The sequence below is a fragment of the Hyperolius riggenbachi genome, chromosome 3, assembly GCF_040937935.1.
Source record: "Hyperolius riggenbachi isolate aHypRig1 chromosome 3, aHypRig1.pri, whole genome shotgun sequence".
Lineage (NCBI taxonomy): Eukaryota > Metazoa > Chordata > Amphibia > Anura > Hyperoliidae > Hyperolius > Hyperolius riggenbachi.
In genome coordinates, this window is record NC_090648.1 from 77,225,229 (window position 1) to 77,243,384 (window position 18,156).

General features: G+C 53.6%; 49 non-coding genes across 49 annotated transcripts; 23 read left to right on the top strand and 26 right to left on the bottom strand.

Moving 5' to 3' along the window:
* Nucleotides 1-510: 510 nt before the first annotated feature.
* On the bottom strand, nt 511-583 carry TRNAM-CAU (transfer RNA methionine (anticodon CAU)). Its single transcript has one exon. It is a non-coding gene; the product is annotated as a tRNA-Met (tRNA).
* A 133-nt stretch (nt 584-716) lies between these two features.
* Nucleotides 717-788, top strand: TRNAE-UUC (transfer RNA glutamic acid (anticodon UUC)). Its single transcript has one exon. It is a non-coding gene; the product is annotated as a tRNA-Glu (tRNA).
* A 395-nt stretch (nt 789-1,183) lies between these two features.
* Nucleotides 1,184-1,256, bottom strand: TRNAM-CAU (transfer RNA methionine (anticodon CAU)). Its single transcript has one exon. It is a non-coding gene; the product is annotated as a tRNA-Met (tRNA).
* Nucleotides 1,257-1,389: 133 nt separating this feature from the next.
* On the top strand, nt 1,390-1,461 carry TRNAE-UUC (transfer RNA glutamic acid (anticodon UUC)). Its single transcript has one exon. It is a non-coding gene; the product is annotated as a tRNA-Glu (tRNA).
* A 395-nt stretch (nt 1,462-1,856) lies between these two features.
* On the bottom strand, nt 1,857-1,929 carry TRNAM-CAU (transfer RNA methionine (anticodon CAU)). Its single transcript has one exon. It is a non-coding gene; the product is annotated as a tRNA-Met (tRNA).
* A 133-nt stretch (nt 1,930-2,062) lies between these two features.
* TRNAE-UUC (transfer RNA glutamic acid (anticodon UUC)) lies at nt 2,063-2,134 on the top strand. The gene has a single exon. It is a non-coding gene; the product is annotated as a tRNA-Glu (tRNA).
* A 395-nt stretch (nt 2,135-2,529) lies between these two features.
* TRNAM-CAU (transfer RNA methionine (anticodon CAU)) lies at nt 2,530-2,602 on the bottom strand. The gene has a single exon. It is a non-coding gene; the product is annotated as a tRNA-Met (tRNA).
* Nucleotides 2,603-2,735: 133 nt separating this feature from the next.
* On the top strand, nt 2,736-2,807 carry TRNAE-UUC (transfer RNA glutamic acid (anticodon UUC)). Its single transcript has one exon. It is a non-coding gene; the product is annotated as a tRNA-Glu (tRNA).
* Nucleotides 2,808-3,202: 395 nt separating this feature from the next.
* TRNAM-CAU (transfer RNA methionine (anticodon CAU)) lies at nt 3,203-3,275 on the bottom strand. The gene has a single exon. It is a non-coding gene; the product is annotated as a tRNA-Met (tRNA).
* Nucleotides 3,276-3,408: 133 nt separating this feature from the next.
* On the top strand, nt 3,409-3,480 carry TRNAE-UUC (transfer RNA glutamic acid (anticodon UUC)). The gene has a single exon. It is a non-coding gene; the product is annotated as a tRNA-Glu (tRNA).
* Nucleotides 3,481-3,875: 395 nt separating this feature from the next.
* Nucleotides 3,876-3,948, bottom strand: TRNAM-CAU (transfer RNA methionine (anticodon CAU)). Its single transcript has one exon. It is a non-coding gene; the product is annotated as a tRNA-Met (tRNA).
* A 133-nt stretch (nt 3,949-4,081) lies between these two features.
* Nucleotides 4,082-4,153, top strand: TRNAE-UUC (transfer RNA glutamic acid (anticodon UUC)). Its single transcript has one exon. It is a non-coding gene; the product is annotated as a tRNA-Glu (tRNA).
* A 395-nt stretch (nt 4,154-4,548) lies between these two features.
* Nucleotides 4,549-4,621, bottom strand: TRNAM-CAU (transfer RNA methionine (anticodon CAU)). The gene has a single exon. It is a non-coding gene; the product is annotated as a tRNA-Met (tRNA).
* A 133-nt stretch (nt 4,622-4,754) lies between these two features.
* On the top strand, nt 4,755-4,826 carry TRNAE-UUC (transfer RNA glutamic acid (anticodon UUC)). Its single transcript has one exon. It is a non-coding gene; the product is annotated as a tRNA-Glu (tRNA).
* A 602-nt stretch (nt 4,827-5,428) lies between these two features.
* TRNAE-UUC (transfer RNA glutamic acid (anticodon UUC)) lies at nt 5,429-5,500 on the top strand. The gene has a single exon. It is a non-coding gene; the product is annotated as a tRNA-Glu (tRNA).
* A 395-nt stretch (nt 5,501-5,895) lies between these two features.
* Nucleotides 5,896-5,968, bottom strand: TRNAM-CAU (transfer RNA methionine (anticodon CAU)). The gene has a single exon. It is a non-coding gene; the product is annotated as a tRNA-Met (tRNA).
* A 133-nt stretch (nt 5,969-6,101) lies between these two features.
* Nucleotides 6,102-6,173, top strand: TRNAE-UUC (transfer RNA glutamic acid (anticodon UUC)). The gene has a single exon. It is a non-coding gene; the product is annotated as a tRNA-Glu (tRNA).
* Nucleotides 6,174-6,568: 395 nt separating this feature from the next.
* TRNAM-CAU (transfer RNA methionine (anticodon CAU)) lies at nt 6,569-6,641 on the bottom strand. Its single transcript has one exon. It is a non-coding gene; the product is annotated as a tRNA-Met (tRNA).
* Nucleotides 6,642-6,774: 133 nt separating this feature from the next.
* Nucleotides 6,775-6,846, top strand: TRNAE-UUC (transfer RNA glutamic acid (anticodon UUC)). Its single transcript has one exon. It is a non-coding gene; the product is annotated as a tRNA-Glu (tRNA).
* A 395-nt stretch (nt 6,847-7,241) lies between these two features.
* On the bottom strand, nt 7,242-7,314 carry TRNAM-CAU (transfer RNA methionine (anticodon CAU)). Its single transcript has one exon. It is a non-coding gene; the product is annotated as a tRNA-Met (tRNA).
* A 133-nt stretch (nt 7,315-7,447) lies between these two features.
* On the top strand, nt 7,448-7,519 carry TRNAE-UUC (transfer RNA glutamic acid (anticodon UUC)). Its single transcript has one exon. It is a non-coding gene; the product is annotated as a tRNA-Glu (tRNA).
* A 394-nt stretch (nt 7,520-7,913) lies between these two features.
* Nucleotides 7,914-7,986, bottom strand: TRNAM-CAU (transfer RNA methionine (anticodon CAU)). Its single transcript has one exon. It is a non-coding gene; the product is annotated as a tRNA-Met (tRNA).
* A 134-nt stretch (nt 7,987-8,120) lies between these two features.
* On the top strand, nt 8,121-8,192 carry TRNAE-UUC (transfer RNA glutamic acid (anticodon UUC)). The gene has a single exon. It is a non-coding gene; the product is annotated as a tRNA-Glu (tRNA).
* A 395-nt stretch (nt 8,193-8,587) lies between these two features.
* On the bottom strand, nt 8,588-8,660 carry TRNAM-CAU (transfer RNA methionine (anticodon CAU)). Its single transcript has one exon. It is a non-coding gene; the product is annotated as a tRNA-Met (tRNA).
* A 133-nt stretch (nt 8,661-8,793) lies between these two features.
* On the top strand, nt 8,794-8,865 carry TRNAE-UUC (transfer RNA glutamic acid (anticodon UUC)). The gene has a single exon. It is a non-coding gene; the product is annotated as a tRNA-Glu (tRNA).
* A 395-nt stretch (nt 8,866-9,260) lies between these two features.
* TRNAM-CAU (transfer RNA methionine (anticodon CAU)) lies at nt 9,261-9,333 on the bottom strand. The gene has a single exon. It is a non-coding gene; the product is annotated as a tRNA-Met (tRNA).
* Nucleotides 9,334-9,466: 133 nt separating this feature from the next.
* Nucleotides 9,467-9,538, top strand: TRNAE-UUC (transfer RNA glutamic acid (anticodon UUC)). The gene has a single exon. It is a non-coding gene; the product is annotated as a tRNA-Glu (tRNA).
* A 395-nt stretch (nt 9,539-9,933) lies between these two features.
* Nucleotides 9,934-10,006, bottom strand: TRNAM-CAU (transfer RNA methionine (anticodon CAU)). The gene has a single exon. It is a non-coding gene; the product is annotated as a tRNA-Met (tRNA).
* A 133-nt stretch (nt 10,007-10,139) lies between these two features.
* On the top strand, nt 10,140-10,211 carry TRNAE-UUC (transfer RNA glutamic acid (anticodon UUC)). Its single transcript has one exon. It is a non-coding gene; the product is annotated as a tRNA-Glu (tRNA).
* A 395-nt stretch (nt 10,212-10,606) lies between these two features.
* Nucleotides 10,607-10,679, bottom strand: TRNAM-CAU (transfer RNA methionine (anticodon CAU)). The gene has a single exon. It is a non-coding gene; the product is annotated as a tRNA-Met (tRNA).
* Nucleotides 10,680-11,279: 600 nt separating this feature from the next.
* TRNAM-CAU (transfer RNA methionine (anticodon CAU)) lies at nt 11,280-11,352 on the bottom strand. Its single transcript has one exon. It is a non-coding gene; the product is annotated as a tRNA-Met (tRNA).
* Nucleotides 11,353-11,485: 133 nt separating this feature from the next.
* TRNAE-UUC (transfer RNA glutamic acid (anticodon UUC)) lies at nt 11,486-11,557 on the top strand. Its single transcript has one exon. It is a non-coding gene; the product is annotated as a tRNA-Glu (tRNA).
* Nucleotides 11,558-11,952: 395 nt separating this feature from the next.
* Nucleotides 11,953-12,025, bottom strand: TRNAM-CAU (transfer RNA methionine (anticodon CAU)). The gene has a single exon. It is a non-coding gene; the product is annotated as a tRNA-Met (tRNA).
* Nucleotides 12,026-12,158: 133 nt separating this feature from the next.
* On the top strand, nt 12,159-12,230 carry TRNAE-UUC (transfer RNA glutamic acid (anticodon UUC)). The gene has a single exon. It is a non-coding gene; the product is annotated as a tRNA-Glu (tRNA).
* A 395-nt stretch (nt 12,231-12,625) lies between these two features.
* TRNAM-CAU (transfer RNA methionine (anticodon CAU)) lies at nt 12,626-12,698 on the bottom strand. The gene has a single exon. It is a non-coding gene; the product is annotated as a tRNA-Met (tRNA).
* A 133-nt stretch (nt 12,699-12,831) lies between these two features.
* Nucleotides 12,832-12,903, top strand: TRNAE-UUC (transfer RNA glutamic acid (anticodon UUC)). The gene has a single exon. It is a non-coding gene; the product is annotated as a tRNA-Glu (tRNA).
* A 395-nt stretch (nt 12,904-13,298) lies between these two features.
* On the bottom strand, nt 13,299-13,371 carry TRNAM-CAU (transfer RNA methionine (anticodon CAU)). The gene has a single exon. It is a non-coding gene; the product is annotated as a tRNA-Met (tRNA).
* Nucleotides 13,372-13,503: 132 nt separating this feature from the next.
* Nucleotides 13,504-13,575, top strand: TRNAE-UUC (transfer RNA glutamic acid (anticodon UUC)). The gene has a single exon. It is a non-coding gene; the product is annotated as a tRNA-Glu (tRNA).
* Nucleotides 13,576-13,970: 395 nt separating this feature from the next.
* Nucleotides 13,971-14,043, bottom strand: TRNAM-CAU (transfer RNA methionine (anticodon CAU)). Its single transcript has one exon. It is a non-coding gene; the product is annotated as a tRNA-Met (tRNA).
* A 133-nt stretch (nt 14,044-14,176) lies between these two features.
* TRNAE-UUC (transfer RNA glutamic acid (anticodon UUC)) lies at nt 14,177-14,248 on the top strand. Its single transcript has one exon. It is a non-coding gene; the product is annotated as a tRNA-Glu (tRNA).
* Nucleotides 14,249-14,643: 395 nt separating this feature from the next.
* TRNAM-CAU (transfer RNA methionine (anticodon CAU)) lies at nt 14,644-14,716 on the bottom strand. The gene has a single exon. It is a non-coding gene; the product is annotated as a tRNA-Met (tRNA).
* Nucleotides 14,717-15,311: 595 nt separating this feature from the next.
* TRNAM-CAU (transfer RNA methionine (anticodon CAU)) lies at nt 15,312-15,384 on the bottom strand. The gene has a single exon. It is a non-coding gene; the product is annotated as a tRNA-Met (tRNA).
* A 133-nt stretch (nt 15,385-15,517) lies between these two features.
* Nucleotides 15,518-15,589, top strand: TRNAE-UUC (transfer RNA glutamic acid (anticodon UUC)). Its single transcript has one exon. It is a non-coding gene; the product is annotated as a tRNA-Glu (tRNA).
* Nucleotides 15,590-15,984: 395 nt separating this feature from the next.
* On the bottom strand, nt 15,985-16,057 carry TRNAM-CAU (transfer RNA methionine (anticodon CAU)). The gene has a single exon. It is a non-coding gene; the product is annotated as a tRNA-Met (tRNA).
* A 600-nt stretch (nt 16,058-16,657) lies between these two features.
* On the bottom strand, nt 16,658-16,730 carry TRNAM-CAU (transfer RNA methionine (anticodon CAU)). Its single transcript has one exon. It is a non-coding gene; the product is annotated as a tRNA-Met (tRNA).
* Nucleotides 16,731-16,863: 133 nt separating this feature from the next.
* On the top strand, nt 16,864-16,935 carry TRNAE-UUC (transfer RNA glutamic acid (anticodon UUC)). The gene has a single exon. It is a non-coding gene; the product is annotated as a tRNA-Glu (tRNA).
* A 395-nt stretch (nt 16,936-17,330) lies between these two features.
* On the bottom strand, nt 17,331-17,403 carry TRNAM-CAU (transfer RNA methionine (anticodon CAU)). Its single transcript has one exon. It is a non-coding gene; the product is annotated as a tRNA-Met (tRNA).
* Nucleotides 17,404-17,536: 133 nt separating this feature from the next.
* TRNAE-UUC (transfer RNA glutamic acid (anticodon UUC)) lies at nt 17,537-17,608 on the top strand. Its single transcript has one exon. It is a non-coding gene; the product is annotated as a tRNA-Glu (tRNA).
* Nucleotides 17,609-18,003: 395 nt separating this feature from the next.
* On the bottom strand, nt 18,004-18,076 carry TRNAM-CAU (transfer RNA methionine (anticodon CAU)). The gene has a single exon. It is a non-coding gene; the product is annotated as a tRNA-Met (tRNA).
* Between the last annotated feature and the right edge of the window lie 80 nt (nt 18,077-18,156).

An 18,156-nucleotide genomic window follows, 5' to 3' on the forward strand; every position in this document is an offset into this window, starting at 1 on the left:
AGCTCCTTTTTCTCCCAGATGCATTCAGCTCTTGCTGAACGCCTCCCATGTGGTCTAGCGGTCAGGATTCCTGGTTTTCACCCAGGCTGCCCGGGTTCGACTCCCGGTATGGTAACGTCCTGCCTTTTGGCTAAGGTGCGCTCATCAGAATCAAGCTTCCCAGGTGAGCGTACCGGAGCCCAACAAAAGCCTTCTCCTTGGGGGCCTATTAGTGCAGGGGAAGAACGGCTGTTGGCCAGAAAAAGGTCCTCCCTCTGTAATACTGGCTGTTTTCTCTTCGCCCCATCTACAAAAGTTCTCGGCGGGTGACAAGAAGGGCAATGTCCAAAGTCAGATTTTCAGTTGCTCCAAGCCCCTTTTGCAACTCTGCTGCTGATAGCGCTGATGTCCAGACTCTACTCTCAGTGGTATCTCAGTGGGTGGGAAAGTGATCAAAAGTCTCCGCGATAGGCTTGTACGCTTATAGGGTGGACTTGCCCTAACCAAAAGGCTGTCCAAGCATGAGGACAGTGCCCCGTGTGAGGATTGAACTCACGACCTTCAGATTATGAGACTGACGCGCTACCTACTGCGCTACCGAGGCAGTGCTTTTGCCACTGTGCCGCACACACGCCAGGTAAGTTGGCTCATGGTTTGCTGTCTAGACAGAGCTGATGCCCCCCTCTGGCTCTCGAGCTCCTTTTTCCCCCAGATGCATTCAGCTCTTACCGAACGCCTCCCATATGGTCTAGCGGTCAGGATTCCTGGTTTTCACCCAGGCGGCCGGGGTTCGACTCCCGGTATGGGAATGTCCTGCCTTTTGGCTAAGGTGCGCTCATCAGAATCAAGCTTCCCAGGTGAGCGTACCGGAGCCCAACAAAAGCCTTCTCCTTGGGGGCCTATTAGTGCAGGGGAAGAACGGCTGTTGGCCAGAAAAAGGTCCTCCCTCTGTAATACTGGCTGTTTTCTCTTCGCCCCATCTACAAAAGTTCTCGGCGGGTGACAAGAAAGGCAATGTCCAAAGTCAGATTTTCAGTTGCTCCAAGCCCCTTTTGCAACTCTGCTGCTGATAGCGCTGATGTCCAGACTCTACTCTCAGTGGTATCTCAGTGGGTGGGAAAGTGATCAAAAGTCTCCGCGATAGGCTTGTACGCTTATAGGGCGGACTTGCCCTAACCAAAAGGCTGTCCAAGCATGAGGACAGTGCCCCGTGTGAGGATTGAACTCACAACCTTCAGATTATGAGACTGACGCGCTACCTACTGCACTAACGAGGCAGTGCTTTTGCCACTGTGCCGCACACGCGCCAGGTAAGTTGGCTCATGGTTTGCTGTCTAGACAGAGCTGATGCCCCCCTCTGGCTCTCGAGCTCCTTTTTCCCCCAGATGCATTCAGCTCTTACCGAACGCCTCCCATATGGTCTAGCGGTCAGGATTCCTGGTTTTCACCCAGGCGGCCCGGGGTCGACTCCCGGTATGGGAACGTCCTGCCTTTTGGCTAAGGTGCGCTCATCAGAATCAAGCTTCCCAGGTGAGCGTACCGGAGCCCAACAAAAGCCTTCTCCTTGGGGGCCTATTAGTGCAGGGGAAGAACGGCTGTTGGCCAGAAAAAGGTCCTCCCTCTGTAATACTGGCTGTTTTCTCTTCGCCCCATCTACAAAAGTTCTCGGCGGGTGACAAGAAAGGCAATGTCCAAAGTCAGATTTTCAGTTGCTCCAAGCCCCTTTTGCAACTCTGCTGCTGATAGCGCTGATGTCCAGACTCTACTCTCAGTGGTATCTCAGTGGGTGGGAAAGTGATCAAAAGTCTCCGCGATAGGCTTGTACGCTTATAGGGTGGACTTGCCCTAACCAAAAGGCTGTCCAAGCATGAGGACAGTGCCCCGTGTGAGGATTGAACTCACGACCTTCAGATTATGAGACTGACGCGCTTCCTACTGCGCTAACGAGGCAGTGATTTTGCCACTGTGCCGCACACGCGCCAGGTAAGTTGGCTCATGGTTTGCTGTCTAGACAGAGCTGATGCCCCCCTCTGGCTCTCGAGCTCCTTTTTCCCCCAGATGCATTCAGCTCTTACCGAACGCCTCCCATATGGTCTAGCGGTCAGGATTCCTAGTTTTCACCCAGGCGGCCCGGGTTCGACTCCTGGTATGGGAACGTCCTGCCTTTTGGCTAAGGTGCGCTCATCAGAATCAAGCTTCCCAGGTGAGCGTACCGGAGCCCAACAAAAGCCTTCTCCTTGGGGGCCTATTAGTGCAGTGGAAGAACGGCTGTTGGCCAGAAAAAGGTCCTCCCTCTGTAATACTGGCTGTTTTCTCTTCGCCCCATCTTCAAAAGTTCTCGGCGGGTGACAAGAAAGGCAATGTCCAAAGTCAGATTTTCAGTTGCTCCAAGCCCCTTTTGCAACTCTGCTGCTGATAGCGCTGATGTCCAGACTCTACTCTCAGTGGTATCTCAGTGGGTGGGAAAGTGAACAAAAGTCTACGCGATAGGCTTGTACGCTTATAGGGCGGACTTGCCCTAACCAAAATGCTGTCCAAGCATGAGGACAGTGCCCCATGTGAGGATTGAACTCACGACCTTCAGATTATGAGACTGACGCGCTACCTACTGCGCTAACGAGGCAGTGCTTTAGCCACTGTGCCGCACACGCGCCAGGTAAGTTGGCTCATGATTTGCTGTCTAGACAGAGCTGATGCCCCCCTCTGGCTCTCGAGCTCCTTTTTCCCCCAGATGCATTCAGCTCTTACTGAATGCCTCCCATATGGTCTAGCGGTCATTATTCCTGGTTTTCACCCAGGCGGCCCGGGTTCGACTCCCGGTATGGGAATGTCCTGCCTTTTGGCTAAGGTGCGCTCATCAGAATCAAGCTTCCCAGGTGAGCGTACCGGAGCCCAACAAAAGCCTTCTCCTTGGGGGCCTATTAGTGCAGGGAAAGAACGGCTGTTGGCCAGAAAAAGGTCCTCCCTCTGTAATACTGGCTGTTTTCTCTTCGCCCCATCTACAAAAGTTCTCGGCGGGTGACAAGAAAGGCAATGTCCAAAGTCAGATTTTCAGTTGCTCCAAGCCCCTTTTGCAACTCTGCTGCTGATAGCGCTGATGTCCAGACTCTACTCTCAGTGGTATCTCAGTGGGTGGGAAAGTGATCAAAAGTCTCCGCGATAGGCTTGTACGCTTATAGGGTGGACTTGCCCTAACCAAAAGGCTGTCCAAGCATGAGGACAGTGCCCCGTGTGAGGATTGAACTCACGACCTTCAGATTATGAGACTGACACGCTACCTACTGCGCTAACGAGGCAGTGCTTTTGCCACTGTGCCGCACACGCGCCAGGTAAGTTGGCTCATGGTTTGCTGTCTAGACAGAGCTGATGCCCCCCTCTGGCTCTCGAGCTCCTTTTTCCCCCAGATGCATTCAGCTCTTGCCGAACGCCTCCCATATGGTCTAGCGGTCAGGATTCCTGGTTTTCACCCAGGCAGCCCGGGTTCGACTCCTGGTATGGGAACGTCCTGCCTTTTGGCTAAGGTGCGCTCATCAGAATCAAGCTTCCCAGGTGAGCGTACCGGAGCCCAACAAAAGCCTTCTCCTTGGGGGCCTATTAGTGCAGGGGAAGAATGGCTGTTGGCCAGAAAAAGGTCCTCCCTCTGTAATACTGGCTGTTTTCTCTTCGCCCCATCTACAAAAGTTCTCGGCGGGTGACAAGAAAGGCAATGTCCAAAGTCAGATTTTCAGTTGCTCCAAGCCCCTTTTGCAACTCTGCTGCTGATAGCGCTGATGTCCAGACTCTACTCTCAGTGGTATCTCAGTGGGTGGGAAAGTGATCAAAAGTCTCCGCGATAGGCTTGTACGCTTATAGGGTGGACTTGCCCTAACCAAAAGGCTGTCCAAGCATGAGGACAGTGCCCCGTGTGAGGATTGAACTCACGACCTTCAGATTATGAGACTGACGCGCTACCTACTGCGCTAACGAGGCAGTGCTTTTGCCACTGTGCCGCACACGCGCCAGGTAAGTTGGCTCATGGTTTGCTGTCTAGACAGAGCTGATGCCCCCCTCTGGCTCTCGAGCTCCTTTTTCCCCCAGATGCATTCAGCTCTTACCGAACGCCTCCCATATGGTCTAGCGGTCAGGATTCCTGGTTTTCACCCAGGCGGCCCGGGTTCGACTCCCGGTACGGGAACGTCCTGCCTTTTGGCTAAGGTGCGCTCATCAGAATCAAGCTTCCCAGGTGAGCGTACCGGAGCCCAACAAAAGCCTTCTCCTTGGGGGCCTATTAGTGCAGGGGAAGAACGGCTGTTGGCCAGAAAAAGGTCCTCCCTCTGTAATACTGGCTGTTTTCTCTTCGCCCCATCTACAAAAGTTCTCGGCGGGTGACAAGAAAGGCAATGTCCAAAGTCAGATTTTCAGTTGCTCCAAGCCCCTTTTGCAACTCTGCTGCTGATAGCGCTGATGTCCAGACTCTACTCTCAGTGGTATCTCAGTGGGTGGGAAAGTGATCAAAAGTCTCCGCGATAGGCTTGTACGCTTATAGGGTGGACTTGCCCTAACCAAAAGGCTGTCCAAGCATGAGGACAGTGCCCCGTGTGAGGATTGAACTCACGACCTTCAGATTATGAGACTGACGCGCTACCTACTGCGCTAACGAGGCAGTGCTTTTGCCACTGTGCCGCACATGCGCCAGGTAAGTTGGCTCATGGTTTGCTGTCTAGACAGAGCTGATGCCCCCCTCTGGCTCTCGAGCTCCTTTTTCCCCCAGATGCATTCAGCTCTTACCGAACGCCTCCCATATGGTCTAGCGGTCAGGATTCCTGGTTTTCACCCAGGTGGCCCGGGTTCGACTCCCGGTACGGGAATGTCCTGCCTTTTGGCTAAGGTGCGCTCATCAGAATCAAGCTTCCCAGGTGAGCGTACCGGAGCCCAACAAAAGCCTTCTCCTTGGGGGCCTATTAGTGCAGGGGAAGAACGGCTGTTGGCCAGAAAAAGGTCCTCTCTCTGTAATACTGGCTGTTTTCTCTTCGCCCCATCTACAAAAGTTCTCGGCGGGTGACAAGAAAGGCAATGTCCAAAGTCAGATTTTCAGTTGCTCCAAGCCCCTTTTGCAACTCTGCTGCTGATAGCGCTGATGTCCAGACTCTACTCTCAGTGGTATCTCAGTGGGTGGGAAAGTGATCAAAAGTCTCCGCGATAGGCTTGTACGCTTATAGGGTGGACTTGCCCTAACCAAAAGGCTGTCCAAGCATGAGGACAGTGCCCCGTGTGAGGATTGAACTCACGACCTTCAGATTAAGAGACTGACACGCTACCTACTGCGCTAACGAGGCAGTGCTTTTGCCACTGTGCCGCACACGCGCCAGGTAAGTTGGCTCATGGTTTGCTGTCTAGACAGAGCTGATGCCCCCCCTCTGGCTCTCGAGCTCCTTTTTCCCCCAGATGCATTCAGCTCTTACCGAACGCCTCCCATATGGTCAAGCGGTCAGGATTCCTGGTTTTCACCCAGGCGGCCCGGGTTCGACTCCTGGTATGGGAACGTCCTGCCTTTTGGCTAAGGTGCGCTCATCAGAATCAAGCTTCCCAGGTGAGCGTACCGGAGCCCAACAAAAGCCTTCTCCTTGGGGGCCTATTAGTGCAGGGGAAGAACGGCTGTTGGCCAGAAAAAGGTCCTCCCTCTGTAATACTGGCTGTTTTCTCTTCGCCCCATCTACAAAAGTTCTCGGCGGGTGACAAGAAAGGCAATATCCAAAGTCAGATTTTCAGTTGCTCCAAGCCCCTTTTGCAACTCTGCTGCTGATAGCGCTGATGTCCAGACTCTACTCTCAGTAGTATCTCAGTGGGTGGGAAAGTGATCAAAAGTCTCCGCGATAGGCTTGTACGCTTATAGGGTGGACTTGCCCTAACCAAAAGGCTGTCCAAGCATGAGGACAGTGCCCCGTGTGAGGATTGAACTCACGACCTTCAGATTATGAGACTGACGCGCTACCTACTGCGCTAACGAGGCAGTGCTTTTGCCACTGTGCCGCACACGCGCCAGGTAAGTTGGCTCATGGTTTGCTGTCTAGACAGAGCTGATGCCCCCCTCTGGCTCTCGAGCTCCTTTTTCCCCCAGATGCATTCAGCTCTTACCGAATGCCTCCCATATGGTCTAGTGGTCAGGATTCCTGGTTTTCACCCAGGCGGCCCGGGTTCGACTCCCGGTACGGGAACGTCCTGCCTTTTGGCTAAGGTGCGCTCATCAGAATCAAGCTTCCCAGGTGAGCGTACCGGAGCCCAACAAAAGCCTTCTCCTTGGGGGCCTATTAGTGCAGGGGAAGAACGGCTGTTGGCCAGAAAAAGGTCCTCCCTCTGTAATACTGGCTGTTTTCTCTTCGCCCCATCTACAAAAGTTCTCGGCGGGTGACAAGAAAGGCAATGTCCAAAGTCAGATTTTCAGTTGCTCCAAGCCCCTTTTGCAACTCTGCTGCTGATAGCGCTGATGTCCAGACTCTACTCTCAGTGGTATCTCAGTGGGTGGGAAAGTGATCAAAAGTCTCCGCGATAGGCTTGTACGCTTATAGGGTGGACTTGCCCTAACCAAAAGGCTGTCCAAGCATGAGGACAGTGCCCCGTGTGAGGATTGAACTCACGACCTTCAGATTATGAGACTGACGCGCTACCTACTGCGCTAACGAGGCAGTGCTTTTGCCACTGTGCCGCACATGCGCCAGGTAAGTTGGCTCATGGTTTGCTGTCTAGACAGAGCTGATGCCCCCCTCTGGCTCTCGAGCTCCTTTTTCCCCCAGATGCATTCAGCTCTTACCGAACGCCTCCCATATGGTCTAGCGGTCAGGATTCCTGGTTTTCACCCAGGTGGCCCGGGTTCGACTCCCGGTACGGGAATGTCCTGCCTTTTGGCTAAGGTGCGCTCATCAGAATCAAGCTTCCCAGGTGAGCGTACCGGAGCCCAACAAAAGCCTTCTCCTTGGGGGCCTATTAGTGCAGGGGAAGAACGGCTGTTGGCCAGAAAAAGGTCCTCTCTCTGTAATACTGGCTGTTTTCTCTTCGCCCCATCTACAAAAGTTCTCGGCGGGTGACAAGAAAGGCAATGTCCAAAGTCAGATTTTCAGTTGCTCCAAGCCCCTTTTGCAACTCTGCTGCTGATAGCGCTGATGTCCAGACTCTACTCTCAGTGGTATCTCAGTGGGTGGGAAAGTGATCAAAAGTCTCCGCGATAGGCTTGTACGCTTATAGGGTGGACTTGCCCTAACCAAAAGGCTGTCCAAGCATGAGGACAGTGCCCCGTGTGAGGATTGAACTCACGACCTTCAGATTATGAGACTGACACGCTACCTACTGCGCTAATGAGGCAGTGCTTTTGCCACTGTGCCGCACACGCGCCAGGTAAGTTGGCTCATGGTTTGCTGTCTAGACAGAGCTGATGCCCCCCTCTGGCTCTCGAGCTCCTTTTTCCCCCAGATGCATTCAGCTCTTACCGAACGCCTCCCATATGGTCAAGCGGTCAGGATTCCTGGTTTTCACCCAGGCGGCCCGGGTTCGACTCCCGGTATGGGAACGTCCTGCCTTTTGGCTAAGGTGCGCTCATCAGAATCAAGCTTCCCAGGTGAGCGTACCGGAGCCCAACAAAAGCCTTCTCCTTGGGGGCCTATTAGTGCAGGGGAAGAACGGCTGTTGGCCAGAAAAAGGTCCTCCCTCTGTAATACTGGCTGTTTTCTCTTCGCCCCATCTACAAAGTTCTCGGCGGGTGACAAGAAAGGCAATGTCCAAAGTCAGATTTTCAGTTGCTCCAAGCCCCTTTTGCAACTCTGCTGCTGATAGCGCTGATGTCCAGACTCTACTCTCAGTGGTATCTCAGTGGGTGGGAAAGTGATCAAAAGTCTCCGCGATAGGCTTGTACGCTTATAGGGTGGACTTGCCCTAACCAAAAGGCTGTCCAAGCATGAGGACAGTGCCCCGTGTGAGGATTGAACTCACGACCTTCAGATTATGAGACTGACACGCTACCTACTGCGCTAACGAGGCAGTGCTTTTGCCACTGTGCCGCACACTCGCCAGGTAAGTTGGCTCATGGTTTGCTGTCTAGACAGAGCTGATGCCCCCCCTCTGGCTCTCGAGCTCCTTTTTACCCCAGATGCATTCAGCTCTTACCGAACGCCTCCCATATGGTCAAGCGGTCAGGATTCCTGGTTTTCACCCAGGCGGCCCGGGTTCGACTCCCGGTATGGGAACGTCCTGCCTTTTGGCTAAGGTGCGCTCATCAGAATCAAGCTTCCCAGGTGAGCGTACCGGAGCCCAACAAAAGCCTTCTCCTTGGGGGCCTATTAGTGCAGGGGAAGAACGGCTGTTGGCCAGAAAAAGGTCCTCCCTCTGTAATACTGGCTGTTTTCTCTTCGCCCCATCTACAAAAGTTCTCGGCGGGTGACAAGAAAGGCAATGTCCAAAGTCAGATTTTCAGTTGCTCCAAGCCCCTTTTGCAACTCTGCTGCTGATAGCGCTGATGTCCAGACTCTACTCTCAGTGGTATCTCAGTGGGTGGGAAAGTGATCAAAAGTCTCCGCGATAGGCTTGTACGCTTATAGGGTGGACTTGCCCTAACCAAAAGGCTGTCCAAGCATGAGGACAGTGCCCCGTGTGAGGATTGAACTCACAACCTTCAGATTATGAGACTGACGCGCTACCTACTGCGCTAACGAGGCAGTGCTTTTGCCACTGTGCCGCACACGCGCCAGGTAAGTTGGCTCATGGTTTGCTGTCTAGACAGAGCTGATGCCCCCCTCTGGCTCTCGAGCTCCTTTTTCCCCCAGATGCATTCAGCTCTTACCGAATGCCTCCCATATGGTCTAGTGGTCAGGATTCCTGGTTTTCACCCAGGCGGCCCGGGTTCGACTCCCGGTACGGGAACATCCTGCCTTTTGGCTAAGGTGCGCTCATCAGAATCAAGCTTCCCAGGTGAGCGTACCGGAGCCCAACAAAAGCCTTCTCCTTGGGGGCCTATTAGTGCAGGGGAAGAACGGCTGTTGGCCAGAAAAAGGTCCTCCCTCTGTAATACTGGCTGTTTTCTCTTCGCCCCATCTACAAAAGTTCTCGGCGGGTGACAAGAAAGGCAATGTCCAAAGTCAGATTTTCAGTTGCTTCAAGCCCCTTTTGCAACTCTGCTGCTGATAGCGCTGATGTCCAGACTCTACTCTCAGTGGTATCTCAGTGGGTGGGAAAGTGATCAAAAGTCTCCGCGATAGGCTTGTACGCTTATAGGGTGGACTTGCCCTAACCAAAAGGCTGTCCAAGCATGAGGACAGTGCCCCGTGTGAGGATTGAACTCACGACCTTCAGATTATGAGACTGACGCGCTACCTACTGCGCTAACGAGGCAGTGCTTTTGCCACTGTGCCGCACATGCGCCAGGTAAGTTGGCTCATGGTTTGCTGTCTAGACAGAGCTGATGCCCCCCTCTGGCTCTCGAGCTCCTTTTTCCCCCAGATGCATTCAGCTCTTACCGAACGCCTCCCATATGGTCTAGCGGTCAGGATTCCTGGTTTTCACCCAGGTGGCCCGGGTTCGACTCCCGGTACGGGAATGTCCTGCCTTTTGGCTAAGGTGCGCTCATCAGAATCAAGCTTCCCAGGTGAGCGTACCGGAGCCCAACAAAAGCCTTCTCCTTGGGGGCCTATTAGTGCAGGGGAAGAACGGCTGTTGGCCAGAAAAAGGTCCTCTCTCTGTAATACTGGCTGTTTTCTCTTCGCCCCATCTACAAAAGTTCTCGGCGGGTGACAAGAAAGGCAATGTCCAAAGTCAGATTTTCAGTTGCTCCAAGCCCCTTTTGCAACTCTGCTGCTGATAGCGCTGATGTCCAGACTCTACTCTCAGTGGTATCTCAGTGGGTGGGAAAGTGATCAAAAGTCTCCGCGATAGGCTTGTACGCTTATAGGGTGGACTTGCCCTAACCAAAAGGCTGTCCAAGCATGAGGACAGTGCCCCGTGTGAGGATTGAACTCACGACCTTCAGATTATGAGACTGACTTGCTACCTACTGCGCTAACGAGGCAGTGCTTTTGCCACTGTGCCGCACATGCGCCAGGTAAGTTGGCTCATGGTTTGCTGTCTAGACAGAGCTGATGCCCCCCTCTGGCTCTCGAGCTCCTTTTTCCCCCAGATGCATTCAGCTCTTACCGAACGCCTCCCATTTGGTCTAGCGGTCAGGATTCCTGGTTTTCACCCAGGCGGCCCGGGTTCGACTCCCGGTATGGGAATGTCCTTCCTTTTGGCTAAGGTGCGCTCATCAGAATCAAGCTTCCCAGGTGAGCGTACCGGAGCCCAACAAAAGCCTTCTCCTTGGGGGCCTATTAGTGCAGGGGAAGAACGGCTGTTGGCAAGAAAAAGGTCCTCTCTCTGTAATACTGGCTGTTTTCTCTTCGCCCCATCTACAAAAGTTCTCGGCGGGTGACAAGAAAGGCAATGTCCAAAGTCAGATTTTCAGTTGCTCCAAGCCCCTTTTGCAACTCTGCTGCTGATAGCGCTGATGTCCAGACTCTACTCTCAGTGGTATCTCAGTGGGTGGGAAAGTGATCAAAAGTCTCCGCGATAGGCTTGTACGCTTATAGGGTGGACTTGCCCTAACCAAAAGGCTGTCCAAGCATGAGGACAGTGCCCCGTGTGAGGATTGAACTCACGACCTTCAGATTATGAGACTGACGCGCTACCTACTGCGCTAACGAGGCAGTGCTTTTGCCACTGTGCCGCACATGCGCCAGGTAAGTTGGCTCATGGTTTGCTGTCTAAACAGAGCTGATGCCCCCCTCTGGCTCTCGAGCTCCTTTTTCCCCCAGATGCATTCAGCTCTTACCGGACGCCTCCCATATGGTCTAGCGGTCAGGATTCCTGGTTTTCACCCAGCCGGCCCGGGTTTGACTCCTGGTATGGGAACGTCCTGCCTTTTGGCTAAGGTGCGCTCATCAGAATCAAGCTTCCCAGGTGAGCGTACCGGAGCCCAACAAAAGCCTTCTCCTTGGGGGCCTATTAGTGCAGGGGAAGAACGGCTGTTGGCCAGAAAAAGGTCCTCCCTCTGTAATACTGGCTGTTTTCTCTTCGCCCCATCTACAAAAGTTCTCGGCGGGTGACAAGAAAGGCAATGTCCAAAGTCAGATTTTCAGTTGCTCCAAGCCCCTTTTGCAACTCTGCTGCTGATAGCGCTGATGTCCAGACTCTACTCTCAGTGGTATCTCAGTGGGTGGGAAAGTGATCAAAAGTCTCCGCGATAGGCTTGTACGCTTATAGGGTGGACTTGCCCTAACCAAAAGGCTGTCCAAGCATGAGGACAGTGCCCCGTGTGAGGATTGAACTCACGACCTTCAGATTATGAGACTGACGCGCTACCTACTGCGCTAACGAGGCAGTGCTTTTGCCACTGTGCCGCACACGCGCCAGGTAAGTTGGCTCATGGTTTGCTGTCTAGACAGAGCTGATGCCCCCCTCTGGCTCTCGAGCTCCTTTTTCCCCCAGATGCATTCAGCTCTTACCGAACGCCTCCCATATGGTCAAGCGGTCAGGATTCCTGGTTTTCACCCAGGCGGCCCGGGTTCGACTCCCGGTATGGAAACGTCCTGCCTTTTGGCTAAGGTGCGCTCATCAGAATCAAGCTTCCCAGGTGAGCGTACCGGAGCCCAACAAAAGCCTTCTCCTTGGGGGCCTATTAGTGCAGGGGAAGAACGGCTGTTGGCCAGAAAAAGGTCCTCCCTCTGTAATACTGGCTGTTTTCTCTTCGCCCCATCTACAAAAGTTCTCGGCGGGTGACAAGAAAGGCAATGTCCAAAGTCAGATTTTCAGTTGCTCCAAGCCCCTTTTGCAACTCTGCTGCTGATAGCGCTGATGTCCAGACTCTACTCTCAGTGGTATCTCAGTGGGTGGGAAAGTGATCAAAAGTCTCCGCGATAGGCTTGTACGCTTATAGGGTGGACTTGCCCTAACCAAAAGGCTGTCCAAGCATGAGGACAGTGCCCCGTGTGAGGATTGAACTCACGACCTTCAGATTATGAGACTGACGCGCTACCTACTGCGCTAACGAGGCAGTGCTTTTGCCACTGTGCCGCACACGCGCCAGGTAAGTTGGCTCATGGTTTGCTGTCTAGACAGAGCTGATGCCCCCCTCTGGCTCTCGAGCTCCTTTTTCCCCCAGATGCATTCAGCTCTTACCGAACGCTTCCCATATGGTCTAGCGGTCAGGATTCCTGGTTTTCACCCAGGCGGCCTGGGTTCGACTCCCGGTACGGGAACGTCCTGCCTTTTGGCTAAGGTGCGCTCATCAGAATCAAGCTTCCCAGGTGAGCGTACCGGAGCCCAACAAAAGCCTTCTCCTTGGGGGCCTATTAGTGCAGGGGAAGAACGGCTGTTGGCCAGAAAAAGGTCCTCCCTCTGTAATACTGGCTGTTTTCTCTTCGCCCCATCTACAAAAGTTCTCGGCGGGTGACAAGAAAGGCAATGTCCAAAGTCAGATTTTCAGTTGCTCCAAGCCCCTTTTGCAACTCTGCTGCTGATAGCGCTGATGTCCAGACTCTACTCTCAGTGGTATCTCAGTGGGTGGGAAAGTGATCAAAAGTCTCCGCGATAGGCTTGTACGCTTATAGGGTGGACTTGCCCTAACCAAAAGGCTGTTCAAGCATGAGGACAGTGCCCCGTGTGAGGATTGAACTCACGACCTTCAGATTATGAGACTGACGCGCTACCTACTGCGCTAACGAGGCAGTGCTTTTGCCACTGTGCCGCACACGCGCCAGGTAAGTTGGCTCATGGTTTGCTGTCTAGACAGAGCTGATGCCCCCCTCTGGCTCTCGAGCTCCTTTTTCCCCCAGATGCATTCAGCTCTTACCGAACGCCTCCCATATGGTCTAGCGGTCAGGATTCCTGGTTTTCACCCAGGTGGCCCGGGTTCGACTCCCGGCACGGGAACGTCCTGCCTTTTGGCTAAGGTGCGCTCATCAGAATCAAGCTTCCCAGGTGAGCGTACCGGAGCCCAACAAAAGCCTTCTCCTTGGGGGCCTATTAGTGCAGGGGAAGAACGGCTGTTGGCCAGAAAAAGGTCCTCCCTCTGTAATACTGGCTGTTTTCTCTTCGCCCCATCTACAAAAGTTCTCGGCGGGTGACAAGAAAGGCAATGTCCAAAGTCAGATTTTCAGTTGCTCCAAGCCCCTTTTGCAACTCTGCTGCTGATAGCGCTGATGTCCAGACTCTACTCTCAGTGGTATCTCAGTGGGTGGGAAAGTGATCAAAAGTCTCCGCGATAGGCTTGTACGCTTATAGGGTGGACTTGCCCTAACCAAAAGGCTGTCCAAGCATGAGGACAGTGCCCCGTGTGAGGATTGAACTCACGACCTTCAGATTATGAGACTGACGCGCTACCTACTGCGCTAACGAGGCAGTGCTTTGCCACTGTGCCGCACACGCGCCAGGTAAGTTGGCTCATGGTTTGCTGTCTAGACAGAGCTGATGCCCCCCTCTGGCTCTCGAGCTCCTTTTTCCCCCAGATGCATTCAGCTCTTACCGAACGCCTCCCATATGGTCTAGCGGTCAGGATTCCTGGTTTTCACCCAGGCGGCCCGGGTTCGACTCCCGGTACAGGAACGTCCTGCCTTTTGGCTAAGGTGCGCTCATCAGAATCAAGCTTCCCAGGTGAGCGTACCGGAGCCCAACAAAAGCCTTCTCCTTGGGGGCCTATTAGTGCAGGGGAAGAACGGCTGTTGGCCAGAAAAAGGTCCTCCCTCTGTAATACTGGCTGTTTTCTCTTCGCCCCATCTACAAAAGTTCTCGGCGGGTGACAAGAAAGGCAATGTCCAAAGTCAGATTTTCAGTTGCTCCAAGCCCCTTTTGCAACTCTGCTGCTGATAGCGCTGATGTCCAGACTCTACTCTCAGTGGTATCTCAGTGGGTGGGAAAGTGATCAAAAGTCTCCGCGATAGGCTTGTACGCTTATAGGGTGGACTTGCCCTAACCAAAAGGCTGTCCAAGCATGAGGACAGTGCCCCGTGTGAGGATTGAACTCACGACCTTCAGATTATGAGACTGACGCGCTACCTACTGCGCTAACGAGGCAGTGCTTTTGCCACTGTGCCGCACACGCGCCAGGTAAGTTGGCTCATGGTTTGCTGTCTAGACAGAGCTGATGCCACCCTCTGGCTCTCGAGCTCCTTTTCCCCCCAGATGCATTCAGCTCTTACCGAACGCCTCCCATATGGTCAAGCGGTCAGGATTCCTGGTTTTCACCCAGGCGGCCCGGGTTCGACTCCCGGTATGGGAACGTCCTGCCTTTTGGCTAAGGTGCGCTCATCAGAATCAAGCTTCCCAGGTGAGCGTACCGGAGCCCAACAAAAGCCTTCTCCTTGGGGGCCTATTAGTGCAGGGGAAGAACGGCTGTTGGCCAGAAAAAGGTCCTCCCTCTGTAATACTGGCTGTTTTCTCTTCGCCCCATCTACAAAAGTTCTCGGCGGGTGACAAGAAAGGCAATGTCCAAAGTCAGATTTTCAGTTGCTCCAAGCCCCTTTTGCAACTCTGCTGCTGATAGCGCTGATGTCCAGACTCTACTCTCAGTGGTATCTCAGTGGGTGGGAAAGTGATCAAAAGTCTCCGCGATAGGCTTGTACGCTTATAGGGTGGACTTGCCCTAACCAAAAGGCTGTCCAAGCATGAGGACAGTGCCCCGTGTGAGGATTGAACTCACGACCTTCAGATTATGAGACTGACGCGCTACCTACTGCGCTAACGAGGCAGTGCTTTTGCCACTGTGCCGCACACGCGCCAGGTAAGTTGGCTCATGGTTTGCTGTCTAGACAGAGCTGATGCCCCCCTCTGGCTCTCGAGCTCCTTTTTCCCCCAGATGCATTCAGCTTTTACCAAACGCCTCCCATATGGTCTAGCGGTCAGGGTTCCTGGTTTTCACCCAGGCGGCCCGGGTTCGACGTACGGGAACGTCCCGCCTTTTGGCTAAGGTGCGCTCATCAGAATCAAGCTTCCCAGGTGAGCGTACCGGAGCCCAACAAAAGCCTTCTCCTTGGGGGCCTATTAGTGCAGGGGAAGAACGGCTGTTGGCCAGAAAAAGGTCCTCCCTCTGTAATACTGGCTGTTTTCTCTTCGCCCCATCTACAAAAGTTCTCGGCGGGTGACAAGAAAGGCAATGTCCAAAGTCAGATTTTCAGTTGCTCCAAGCCCCTTTTGCAACTCTGCTGCTGATAGCGCTGATGTCCAGACTCTACTCTCAGTGGTATCTCAGTGGGTGGGAAAGTGATCAAAAGTCTCCGCGATAGGCTTGTACGCTTATAGGGTGGACTTGCCCTAACCAAAAGGCTGTCCAAGCATGAGGACAGTGCCCCGTGTGAGGATTGAACTCACGACCTTCAGATTATGAGACTGACGCGCTACCTACTGCGCTAACGAGGCAGTGCTTTTGCCACTGTGCCGCACACGCGCCAGGTAAGTTGGCTCATGGTTTGCTGTCTAGACAGAGCTGATGCCCCCCTCTGGCTCTCGAGCTCCTTTTTCCCCCAGATGCATTCAGCTCTTACCGAACGCCTCCCATATGGTCTAGCGGTCAGGATTCCTGGTTTTCACCCAGGCGGCCTGGGTTCGACTCCCGGTACGGGAACGTCCTGCCTTTTGGCTAAGGTGCGCTCATCAGAATCAAGCTTCCCAGGTGAGCGTACCGGAGCCCAACAAAAGCCTTCTCCTTGGGGGCCTATTAGTGCAGGGGAGGAACGGCTGTTGGCCAGAAAAAGGTCCTCCCTCTGTAATACTGGCTGTTTTCTCTTCGCCCCATCTACAAAAGTTCTCGGCGGGTGACAAGAAAGGCAATGTCCAAAGTCAGATTTTCAGTTGCTCCAAGCCCCTTTTGCAACTCTGCTGCTGATAGCGCTGATGTCCAGACTCTACTCTCAGTGGTATCTCAGTGGGTGGGAAAGTGATCAAAAGTCTCCGCGATAGGCTTGTACGCTTATAGGGTGGACTTGCCCTAACCAAAAGGCTGTCCAAGCATGAGGACAGTGCCCCGTGTGAGGATTGAACTCACGACCTTCAGATTATGAGACTGACGCGCTACCTACTGCGCTAACGAGGCAGTGCTTTTGCCACTGTGCCGCACACGCGCCAGGTAAGTTGGCTCATGGTTTGCTGTCTAGACAGAGCTGATGCCCCCCTCTGGCTCTCGAGCTCCTTTTTCCCCCAGATGCATTCAGCTCTTACCGAACGCCTCCCATATGGTCAAGCGGTCAGGATCCCTGGTTTTCACCCAGGCGGGCCGGGTTCGACTCCCGGTATGGGAACGTCCTGCCTTTTGGCTAAGGTGCGCTCATCAGAATCAAGCTTCCCAGGTGAGCGTACCGGAGCCCAACAAAAGCCTTCTCCTTGGGGGCCTATTAGTGCAGGGGAAGAACGGCTGTTGGCCAGAAAAAGGTCCTCCCTCTGTAATACTGGCTGTTTTCTCTTCGCCCCATCTACAAAAGTTCTCGGCGGGTGACAAGAAAGGCAATGTCCAAAGTCAGATTTTCAGTTGCTCCAAGCCCCTTTTGCAACTCTGCTGCTGATAGCGCTGATGTCCAGACTCTACTCTCAGTGGTATCTCAGTGGGTGGGAAAGTGATCAAAAGTCTCCGCGATAGGCTTGTACGCTTATAGGGTGGACTTGCCCTAACCAAAAGGCTGTCCAAGCATGAGGACAGTGCCCCGTGTGAGGATTGAACTCACGACCTTCAGATTATGAGACTGACACGCTACCTACTGCGCTAACGAGGCAGTGCTTTTGCCACTGTGCCGCACACGCGCCAGGTAAGTTGGCTCATGGTTTGCTGTCTAGACAGAGCTGATGCCCCCCTCTGGCTCTCGAGCTCCTTTTTCCCCCAGATGCATTCAGCTCTTACCGAACGCCTCCCATATGGTCAAGCGGTCAGGATTCCTGGTTTTCACCCAGGCGGCCCGGGTTCGACTCCCGGTACGGGAACGTCCTGCCTTTTGGCTAAGGTGCGCTCATCAGAATCAAGCTTTCCAGGTGAGCGTACCGGAGCCCAACAAAAGCCTTCTCCTTGGGGGCCTATTAGTGCAGGGGAAGAACGGCTGTTGGCCAGAAAAAGGTCCTCCCTCTGTAATACTGGCTGTTTTCTCTTCGCCCCATCTACAAAAGTTCTCGGCGGGTGACAAGAAAGGCAATGTCCAAAGTCAGATTTTCAGTTGCTCCAAGCCCCTTTTGCAACTCTGCTGCTGATAGCGCTGATGTCCAGACTCTACTCTCAGTGGTATCTCAGTGGGTGGGAAAGTGATCAAAAGTCTCCGCGATAGGCTTGTACGCTTATAGGGTGGACTTGCCCTAACCAAAAGGCTGTCCAAGCATGAGGACAGTGCCCCGTGTGAGGATTGAACTCACGACCTTCAGATTATGAGACTGACACGCTACCTACTGCGCTAACGAGGCAGTGCTTTTGCCATTGTGCCGCACACGCGCCCGGTAAGTTGGCTCATGGTTTGCTGTCTAGACAGAGCTGATGCCCCCCTCTGGCTCTCGAGCTCCTTTTTCCCCCAGATGCATTCAGCTCTTACCCAACGCCTCCCATATGGTCTAGCGGTCAGGATTCCTGGTTTTCACCCAGGCGGCCCGGGTTCGACTCCCGGTACGGGAACGTCCTGCCTTTTTGCTAAGGTGCGCTCATCAGAATCAAGCTTCCCAGGTGAGCGTACCGGAGCCCAACAAAAGCCTTCTCCTTGGGGGCCTATTAGTGCAGGGGAAGAACGGCTGTTGGCCAGAAAAAGGTCCTCCCTCTGTAATACTGGCTGTTTTCTCTTCGCCCCATCTACAAAAGTTCTCGGCGGGTGACAAGAAAGGCAATGTCCAAAGTCAGATTTTCAGTTGCTCCAAGCCCCTTTTGCAACTCTGCTGCTGATAGCGCTGATGTCCAGACTCTACTCTCAGTGGTATCTCAGTGGGTGGGAAAGTGATCAAAAGTCTCCGCGATAGGCTTGTACGCTTATAGGGTGGACTTGCCCTAACCAAAAGGCTGTCCAAGCATGAGGACAGTGCCCCGTGTGAGGATTGAACTCACGACCTTCAGATTATGAGACTGACGCGCTACCTACTGCGCTAACGAGGCAGTGCTTTTGCCACTGTGCCGCACATGCGCCAGGTAAGTTGGCTCATGGTTTGCTGTCTAGACAGAGCTGATGCCCCCCT